At 23.8% G+C, this 10,711-nt stretch overlaps 1 long non-coding RNA gene across 1 annotated transcript; it reads left to right on the forward strand.

Annotated features, from left to right (window-relative positions):
* The first annotated feature begins 6,746 nt into the window (after nt 1–6,746).
* LOC135926068 (uncharacterized) lies at nt 6,747–9,132 on the forward strand. The gene is made up of 4 exons (XR_010571778.1): nt 6,747–8,289; nt 8,371–8,448; nt 8,491–8,789; nt 8,834–9,132. It is a non-coding gene; the product is annotated as an uncharacterized LOC135926068 (long non-coding RNA).
* Nucleotides 9,133–10,711: the final 1,579 nt, after the last annotated feature.

The following is a 10,711-nucleotide window of genomic DNA, read 5'->3' on the forward strand; positions in this document are numbered from 1 at the left end:
ATCCGAAATAGATTCATTCACTATAATATTTTCCAATCATATTATAAAAGATGTTTAATATAATATTGTAGAGACATAATTAATTAATAAGATAAGAAATTATTTTTTAGACCAAAAACCAGGGTGGTGGTCATGTAAAACCAACTATTTAACCACACTAACATCATTTTAAAATTTATTCAAGAAACCTTTCCTTATAAAAGAATTTCGATTACAGCACAGTTATATAAATAATTTGTAATCAATAATTATTTTATCAATTTCTTCTCAATTACATTTCAAAAACTAAATATTTTTAATCAGAGAAAATAAAATTTAGTTTAAATTTAAAATCTTATGTTTTATATACACTTAATAATTAAAAAAAAATTACATTTCCATTTTTAAATATAATGTTAAACAAAATATTACTTTTATGTGATAGATAGCGCTACATATTGTAAAGACAAAAATTCCTATTTATGTAACATAACATATTTTCTTCATAATTTGATAGTATTAGGTTAATCTAATTAAGAATCACAATTTAAGTAAATAAACTTCCATTAATTAATTAATAAATAAATAGAATATTATATTATATTTAATAACCAATAAATAATTGACTATGATCAGTGACCAATTTTTATGTTATAATGATATTTTCATGTGATTCCTATAGAATATTGAAATTTTAGATTTTTCACAAAAGGGTTAGTCTATTTTCAGTATGAATAATGAAAAAAAAAACATTAATTTTTATTATTTTAATATTGTTATTATTTGTACATTTTTAATTATATTATTACTTTGTTAGTAGATTTTTGATATAGAAAAATTTGCTCATAATTTTTTTTTTTTGTTGTGAATAAAAAAAATATTAATGAATAGAAGAAATAAAGAAAATATTAAAGACATAGTAAGTATTCCGATTAGAGGTGGACGCGGGCCGTGAAATTACGCGTGACCCATCGTGTCACGGTGCGTCACGGCGTGAGCGTGAATAAATTTCAAATTATTAGGGGTGACGGACCTTTCCAAAATTTTTACCGGACCTGATTGGGCGTGAACATAAATTTCTCGTGAATCACAGAAATTTTAATTTTTAAAATATAATATATAGTTCCCTTTTTAAAAAAAAAAGAAAAAATTTTTTAAAAATAAAAAATTTTCACAATTTTATAAACAACATTCGGTTACCATGCCGTTAATTCTATTTTCTTTTTATGTTTTAGGTATCTTTCCACTAAATTTTGCTTAAATATTTTACAGAAAATAGTGAGTTATATTTTATTTGTAAAGATCTTGGATCTCAAAATGCAACAGAAAGTTAAGGATTTTACAAGCTAGGCCAAGAGTTAATAAATGTTTGGTGTTACATATGAACAATAAAATATAAAAGATATACTTGTGAGTCGGAAAACTCTCATGAATACTATAGCTCCAAAAATATTACAATTGAAATTGAAATTAATATTAAAAGTATGGTCAATAATGATTTCTTGTCCATAACCATTGATCTTTGGACTTATGACTATAAAAATCGAAGTTTTTTAACCATTACAGGACATATTATCATTCAGGATTTTAAAATTAAAAATATTTGTTTTGGCCACAAGGGAAATAAAAACTTTTTTTTAATATTAGATTTAGAATTAAGTTCAAATTATTCAAAAATGGATGAATTAAGAAAAGATTTATAACTATGTTGTTGGGAAAAGGAATCACCATCATATATAGTTGTATATTATTTGGCAGTTGTTATCTAGGTTCAAAAATGTGGCAATCTGAATCTATACACAACTTTATCTAAAGTATCTGTATACTATTTTAGAAGTATCGGTATCCTTTTTAGATACATTTCGATATAACTTAAATTTTAAGTTTTTCTAATTATTAAAAAAAAAAAATTCTTAAATTTTTACGAATAATATTTTATTTTGAATAATAATTCGCGAATATCAATTTTTGTCTATCTAATATAATGTATATTTTTAGCGTTTGATCTTCATAAATAATTTATTATATATAAAAGGTAGAGTTTGTCAAAAAATAAAATAATTATTTTAACAAAAAAAATTTATATACCTTATATATTTTATATAATTTAATAACTAGTGTTGTAAACATTTCTAAGAATATCAAACATATTTTTGTCAAAAATTCACCTTTAAAAATAGGAAAGCGTTCAAATTTAGTCGATAATTATAGGAATGCAGTTCATCCTTTTTTTTGTAAATATGCCAACTTTCGTTTTACATCTTTATTAATAACAAGTCAAAATAAAAATTTCAACTTTCATATAAAAATAGGAGCATATAAATAAAAATTTGAGCTCAAAATTGATTAAAATATTCTTGATATCTATAAATGAACTTCACCCAAAGTAAACTAAATTTTGTGCCGAGCTAACTGAAAAAATCGAGATGATAAAATTTACAGGATTTTAAGTAGTATACTATAAGATTCTTATATGAACCACATAAAAATTTCTGAATGAAAAATGATATAATTTCAATATAAAAACGAATTTTGGTAATAAAATTGTTTTAATTTGTTATTTATTATTAAAATAAAGATTAAAATATTTTTTTAATGTTTTATTTTTAAATATGGGAACCTAATATTAAAATTTTTATAATTATATTAGATAGATGATTGTTTTTTTGAAAGATATTTATAAAATCATGACAAATAAATTACTGAGATATAACACTTTAAAATTTGGATCCATAATTACGTATATTCTCAGTGGTTAAGAATCGAATTTATATAAATTTATTATAAAAATATCATATTTTTATTCATAAATTATTGATAAAATTTCACACCTAATGAATTTTTTAATCATTCTAATTTAAATAAATCAACGTATTAAATTCCTTTTTTTAAATAAAAAATGATTATTTAAGATCCATGCTACTGTTTTTTATTACAACGAATTTTGTCTTATTTTTCATATGTATTGGTTATTAATCAATTATAAAAAATGACATATTTTTATTCATAAATAACTAATAATCATAAATATCGAAACATCTAAATATTAGAAAAATCGATTATTTAAAATACTCACTGGAGTTTACTATTAAAAAATAATTTAATAAGTCTCGCTTATTTCTTATATGGATATTCTCAAGGGTTAAGAATCGAATCTTATGTTGTAAATATACTTAGTAATTAATAAAATATATAATTATATAAATAAAGAACAATATATTTGGGATTAATGAGGATAAAAAAATATTTAGATTTCCACTTTTTAAATATCTCGCTATTTAAATATATGTTTACAATATAGGTGGCGCTTAATACTCTACTGATTAAAATTACAATTTAACGCAACTAAAATTTCTCGGAATTTGTTAATATTAGGTATACCAAATTAAGAATAATACCCAGTTTAAATGGGGCAAACATCCAATAATTGCAGAGAAGATAGAACAATAGATAATTTATTAATAAAAAAAATTATTGACTATGATCAATAACTAATTTATATATTATAATAATAATTAGGATCAGAAAAAATATTTGCTAAAATAGTTGAGAATAATGATAAAAAAAATATAATATGTAAATATTGCTATTTTACAATTTTCTACGAAATTTTTCGAAATATTCAAGCGAAATGATATAATGTATTACAAAACAAATTAATATAAATTTAATTATTTATTATAAGTACAGGTTGATAAGTCGCAGCCCCACATAGATCACAGGTGTATGTTGCAACTTGGATTAGTGGCTTAACTTCAGTACTTCTCACAACTATGCCAGTAACTGATATAAGTTTACCCATCTGAGTTGCTTTAATTTCCCTCAATGCTTTAATGTTTTCTTTGTTTGAACCACCATATTGATACTATAAATTAATTTTAATTAAAAAAAAATTATTTTTATATGATTATTACAGTCTTCTTATTAATTAAAGAAAGACAAACGGATCGGACCGATACCCTTCAAAACTTCGTTTTGGTCACGGCACCAATATTGAATAAAAATTATATAATTCGACGTATTTTATAGTTTTTCTCATTATAAATATCTACGTGATATATAGCGCTTCTGCCCTCTAGCGTTGAAGATTCAACAGAGGTACGCTAGGTTTTCCTCATTTCCATCTAATTGGACTAATTTAATTTGGGTATAAAAGTAAAAAAATATAAGGAGCCCTCTACACGTTTGTGGGCAAGCCGCACGTACTTGTAGGTGCAAAACCTCTATAGGCTTATTAAAAAGAAGTGGGGAAAAAAAGAGCCTATACCCGAGAACTACAGTATAATTTAATTACTTTAAAGGTGGGTGATGGCTGATTTTAAGTTTAATTTCTTTAGTGTAAGTTGTGATTACTATCAATATTAAGTAATGATGTTCATAGAATCTGTAAATAAATATGATTAAAATAAAAAAATATTTGCCTGACTCAACCCATACAATGCAGTTTTCCAATGTTCAATTTCCATTCAACAAAAATTTTTAATAATTTTATTCATTTTCATATTTTGCTTTGCATTGAATTTGAACTCATACATATTTACTATTAAGATTGAACCGGATATGAAAAAACATTTTTCATTTCTTTATAAATATTTTCATCTTTCAACTACTTTTTTACTTTCATGATTAGAAAAAATTATTGTCATTTAAATTATTATCAATTATTTATAATAAAAAAAAACTTCTAACAAATATTATAATCCACTTAAATTAAAATATTAATTTTAATTTAAGTACATTTCATACAAATTACTTGTTAAATATAGATAAGTAACATAAAATTTATCCATTATAGCTATATCATATTAATACTTTAATATTTTGATTAAAGTTTATGCCTTTTGTATATAGCTATAAATTATTCAAAATCAGTTGATAATTTATATTATCATTTTAGGAGTATTTAGCTATGAATTTCAAAATCAGCTGATAATTTGATATTATCATATATAGTTCCAGTGGCTCCTACAACGGAGGGGGGGGGGAGGGGGGTCCGAAGCAACTGCTTCTAAAAATTTGAGTGGGAGGTACCTTTTTTAAAAAATTTTTATTTTAAAATTTTGAGTGGGGGCACTTTTTTTAAAAAAATTTTTACTTTAAATTTTTTCATTAAATATTTTATTTTAAATATTTTGTTTAATTTTAAAAAAAAAAATTTTAAATTCAATCCTTTGTTTTGCTATATCTATTCATATCCAATTGATTCCTAGTTGATGTATGTAATAATAAGACCTCCCCCCCCCCCATCCCACTTATTATTTAATTTAATATGTATTGATGGAAATTTTGGTCGATGTTTAACAAATTTAAGACTTTTTTTTCTCTTAATTTCCCTTCTTTTAATTATATGTTTTTATATTGATTTTTTTGTTTTTAATATATATTTTTAATTCAATAGAGTATATAAATGTTCATATTCATGTTTTAATTTTTTTACCGAATAAAGTTTATTTTATTTTAAAAAAAAAATAATAAAATAAATATTTTTTATTATTCATTTATCTTTAAAACATGTAAACAAAATATAAAAATAAAAAATGAATATCTATATATTAAAAGTGATGTATATTTTAAAAATATCGATGTTAGGTTGTTATCCAAGATTTCTTGTCATAAATTATTTTTGCAATTTCAAAATATGCCCAAAAATATTACCAAAAGAAATAAAATGTGTTGGAAGAAAATATAATATCTGACTCTTTTAATGATGATGAAATTTAATCGTGATATTATTGTGCAAGAATCTTCACAGGCATATATGATGGCTGATTATGGAAGGCTTTCACACAACAAAAATTCAATATTACAATTTATAATACCCCAGAAAGAAAGAATAACCGTTCTATCATAAGAATTAAGATGTCTAGGTTATTTAATATCTCGTAACCAAGCCTTCTGGGGGAATAGACAACAAGAAGGCAATATGATGGGCCTTATTAAACTCATTGCAGATTCTGAACCTGTACTAGTAGAAAAAAATAAGGGAAAAACGAAATTATATTCAAATCTATATCATATAATAACATAAATATTCTCATTGAAACCATTAATATGGTTATAAAAAAATTCAAAATGTGAATTTAACAGGTGCTTTTCAATCATAGTTGATGGCACACATGATTCGAAATCAGGAGCAATAGCTTTGATAGTAATATATGAAAATAGTGAGGACATTATTAGCTAAATGATTTCTTTAAGAAAAGCCTAATTACATATGATTTTATATGTCTCAGAAAATGGCTGATGTTAAATCGCCACCTCCGAGAAATAATGATATCTATCAATTCTACAAATACTTCTATCACTCACAATTTCATTTTCAAGCACACTATATTCCTTAAATATTTAATTTGCGACTACATACATTTTTTATGACATGAAAAGCCTGATTTCTACTCTTCTGAATCAAAACTAGTAAATTCTTTCAAATGTATGAAAGATGTTTGGGAGAGTAATGAGACTCTTTTTTTCAATTGCTGAGGATTATACATAACCCATAATATATCTCTGTCTAGTTATTACTTTTATTCATTAATTTTTTTATTTTTTCTAGATTCAAAGAAATAAATTCTCTTCTTTATTTACTAATTTATCTCAATCAATTCATCATAACTTAATTCTTTCTTATCTTCTCCAATTCTTTACCTAAGCTACTATAAAGTTTAGCAAGTACCATTATAAATCATTTATATATCTTTTATTTCAATTATTTATTTCCTTTAACAATTTATTTTTTTATATATATTAAACTTATTAACTTAATTTAAACAAAATAATATAAATCAACATTTAATATTATTACAACTTCTTTCTTAAACAAAATTTAACTTTAATCCTCTCTTAAAACTCAATTTCATGGATATTTTCTTATTCATCATTTCTCTTGTCTGCTTTTTGCTTTTTCAATTTTCCAAGTATCGTCTGCTTATTTTTTCCCCATTTTTTTCTATTTCAAAATTCAAATTTATCCTACAATTTACTTTAAAATTTATATTATGTCAATTTTCAAAAATCTAACAATCTACTCCTACAACATTCCTGGCCTACTTTCAAAAACAACTATACTTAGGAAACTCCTTGATCAATATGATATTAACATTATTTTAACACAAGAATCTCTTATTACCAATAATATATAAAAAAAAATAACAAAACAAAAAAGAGAAAACAAAAAAAAAATAAATAAATTACAAAAACTAATTCTTCTTCCTCTTACTCCTTAATCACCCCGCACCCTCCCCTTTTTTCTAATACATATTCCTATCTTATCTTTTATAATAAATAAACATTATTTACAATGTGGATCCTGCTTATCCACGAGTGGTACCCGTCAACCCACTCAAATTAAACGGGACCCTGACAGTAGGGTAAATTACTGTCAACTTTGTGGATCCTGGCTTATCCACGAGTGGTACCTGTCATCCCACTCAAATTAAACAGGACCCAGACAGTAGGGTAAATTTTCTGCCAAACAGTGAATGCAAATTCACTGCACTGGAGACGCCCTCTATGGGGTGGTGGAGTGCCCACTTAATTGTGGGATGTCTCCCCAGTGTATAATATGATATGAAAATAGTGAGACGCCTAAGCTCACTGAAAGACTGATAGACATACATTATATGGGAAATACAAATGGTCTCGATATTAAAAAGAACATAATATACAAACTTGGCTCCATGAATTTACCTCTTGTAGTCCTAGTTGGGCAAAGCTATGATGGTGTCTCAAACTTGAGTGGAAGAATCAATGGAGTGCCCGCTTTGATTAGAGCGGAGGTGCCAAAGGCAGCTTTTATTTGGTGCTATTGTCATCGATTAAATTTAATCATTGTTCAATTATGTCATCAATAAATAAATTACGAAATGTTTTAGGAATATTAGACAAGATTATATATATTTTAATGGTGTTAAAAGATATGAGGTGCTCAAAGCATATCAGAGTAATGCACTGACAAAATCGCAACAATTTCTATGCATTAAGAATACCACCCAGTAATATTATCTTATTTGTTTAAATAGAAGCTGGCTATCGTCTATTCTTATAAAGCTATTTTAAATTTTTTTCTACTTTATGATGCCTTGAGGGCAGCTTTAACAAATTTAAAGGATTCTGAAGATTTGTCACTTTTACTATGGCTAGTGCTATAGTCTTTAGAGTAGAAAAATTTGATTTTATTATCACTTTGTGTTTTGGATAAAATATTATTGATAACAAGTTTGGCTTGGACAAAATTGCAAACCATTTTGAAGAATATAGGATTTGCAATAAATCAAATTCAATTGACAAAAGATTGCTTGATTAATTTGAAAAGTATAATATAAATTATTGTCTTTTATTATTTTTTAATCCTAATTGATAATTACATTTAATTTTTTGGATATTTTTTCAAAGGCACAAGATTTTATGAAGGAGAGTACCTTTTGATTTTGAAAGTTCTAGACTTCAAACATTACAATCCAAAATGGAGAGGTATATATATACTTTCATTATTAAATATAATAATTTTTTTAGCTTTAAAATAGGTGTGTTTTATGCTGCACTTTGATTTGATTATTATGCAGTTAATGAAAGATTTAATGATGAATTGATGAAATTTTAAAATCAAACATCATTTTTTACACCAAAGGGAATGGTAGAAAAGTCAACTATTAAAGAAGATATCAAGGATATCTGTGAATTTTACTATTTACAAGTCAAATTTTCAAAGAAATGTTGAAGTTTAGAAATATTTATAAGATGGCCAAAATGGGGGATGTAATTATTATTCATGACCTAGAGGTTCAAGAAAGATTTGTCAGATTCTGAGAATTGTAAATTTATTTAATTATAATATTTTTACCAATACATTATTTAGCTTCTTCTGATGATTATAATTCAGGGACTTATGATTCAGATTGGAAAAACTATTCATTTATTTTACCTTATCGTCTACCTTTAAATTTTTCTGCTTTCTCTAATTAAACAATTTAATATAAATATTTAATAACCATTCCTACAACCTCATGTACTGTCGAAAGAGTCATGAGTAAAATTAAATTAATTAAAACAAGATTTCGTAATCATCATGAAAGATCCATTTCTCAATAATTTAACCAGGGAAAAAATTTATTTAAACAATTAAATATTGATGAAATTATAAATTCTTTCGTTTTCTCTTCCCCTAATTTATCTAAATTATTAATTTAAAAATAATATTTTTAAAGTATATATTTTTTGCATTTTATTTATATTATAGATGCAATAAAAATTATTTTTGAAATTTATGGGTGTCATTAACATTTTTTCGAGGGAGGGGCCACTGTATAGTTCTGTTATATTTTTATGCCTTTGGTGAAATCTATTAATTCAAAATCAGCTGATAGTTAATATTACCATTTAAGGATTATAGTACAATGTGCTAATTGATAACTTTTAAATATAAATGATATTTAGAGTTTAACATAATTGGAGATCAAAATTTTATTTTACGAATATTTTCCCTTTTAAAACATATGACTTCTAATTATGCTTCATACCACTATTGTGGCAAACTATCATTCCTCACTAAAATAAGGTAAACTATCTCTTCATGGTTTCTACCATTTGAATTCATATATAATAATTATAAGGTAGTAATTAGAATTTGTCAAAAAAAATATCATAAATGGAATTGTATTTTTTATCATTTATAATAATTAGTGCTGCAAACATTTCTAAAAATTTATTGACAAATAACGCCGCTCATAATTTTTCTTATCTCAAAAAGTACTCATCCAGAGTAAATTAAATTTTATGTTGTGAAAAAAATCCATAAGATAAAATTTTCAGGATTTTAAGTATTAACTTTTTTAAATACTATGAGATTCGTATGAACCGCATAAAATTTCTTAAGAAATTTAAATGGTATTTCAATACAATTAAGAATTTTGATAATGAAATCGTTATTTTCATGATTAAAATAAAGATTAATACAATTTTTTAATTTTTTTTTTATATATGTGAACCTAATATTTATTAATCATTTTTAAAATCATATTAGATAGATGAATGTTTTTTTGAAAAATATTATAAAATCATGAAAAATAAATTAATGACTGAGATGGAATACTTTAAAATTTTATCCATATTCATTTCTTATTGCGAATATTCTCGGTGGTTAAGAATCGAATTTATATAAATTTATTATAAAAATGGCATATTTTTTATTCATAAATAACTGATAAAATTTCACACCTTAAAAAAAATCATTTAAATCATTCTAATTTAAATAAATCGTTAAAAAAATCATTCAAATCATAAATATCTAAGCATAAAAAAATCGATTATTTAAAACACTGCCTTATTTCTTATATGGATTGTCTCAAGGGTTAAGAATCGAATCTTATGTTTTAAATATACTTAATAATTAATAAAATATATAATTATATAAAAAAAGAACAATATATATGACATAAATAAAGATTATAATTTCATTTTTCGTCATAACTTTCCTACAAATAAAAATAAATTTAAGACAATATAATAAAAAATTTAAATGAATAATAAAATAAATTGTGTATATCTATCTAATAAGCAATTTAAAAATATTTAGATTTCCACTTTTAAATATTTTGCTATATAAAATAAATTAAATATATGATAGATGGCGCTAAATATTATGCCTATAAATTTTGCAATTTAACAAAACTTACATTCTCCAGAATTTGTCAATATTGGGTAAATCGAATTAAGAAAATCCCAATATAAGTAGGAC

This window comes from Gordionus sp. m RMFG-2023, chromosome 3 (genome assembly GCF_954871325.1).
Source record: "Gordionus sp. m RMFG-2023 chromosome 3, tfGorSpeb1-WG-v2, whole genome shotgun sequence".
In the NCBI taxonomy this organism is placed as follows: domain Eukaryota; kingdom Metazoa; phylum Nematomorpha; class Gordioida; order Chordodea; family Parachordodidae; genus Gordionus; species Gordionus sp. m RMFG-2023.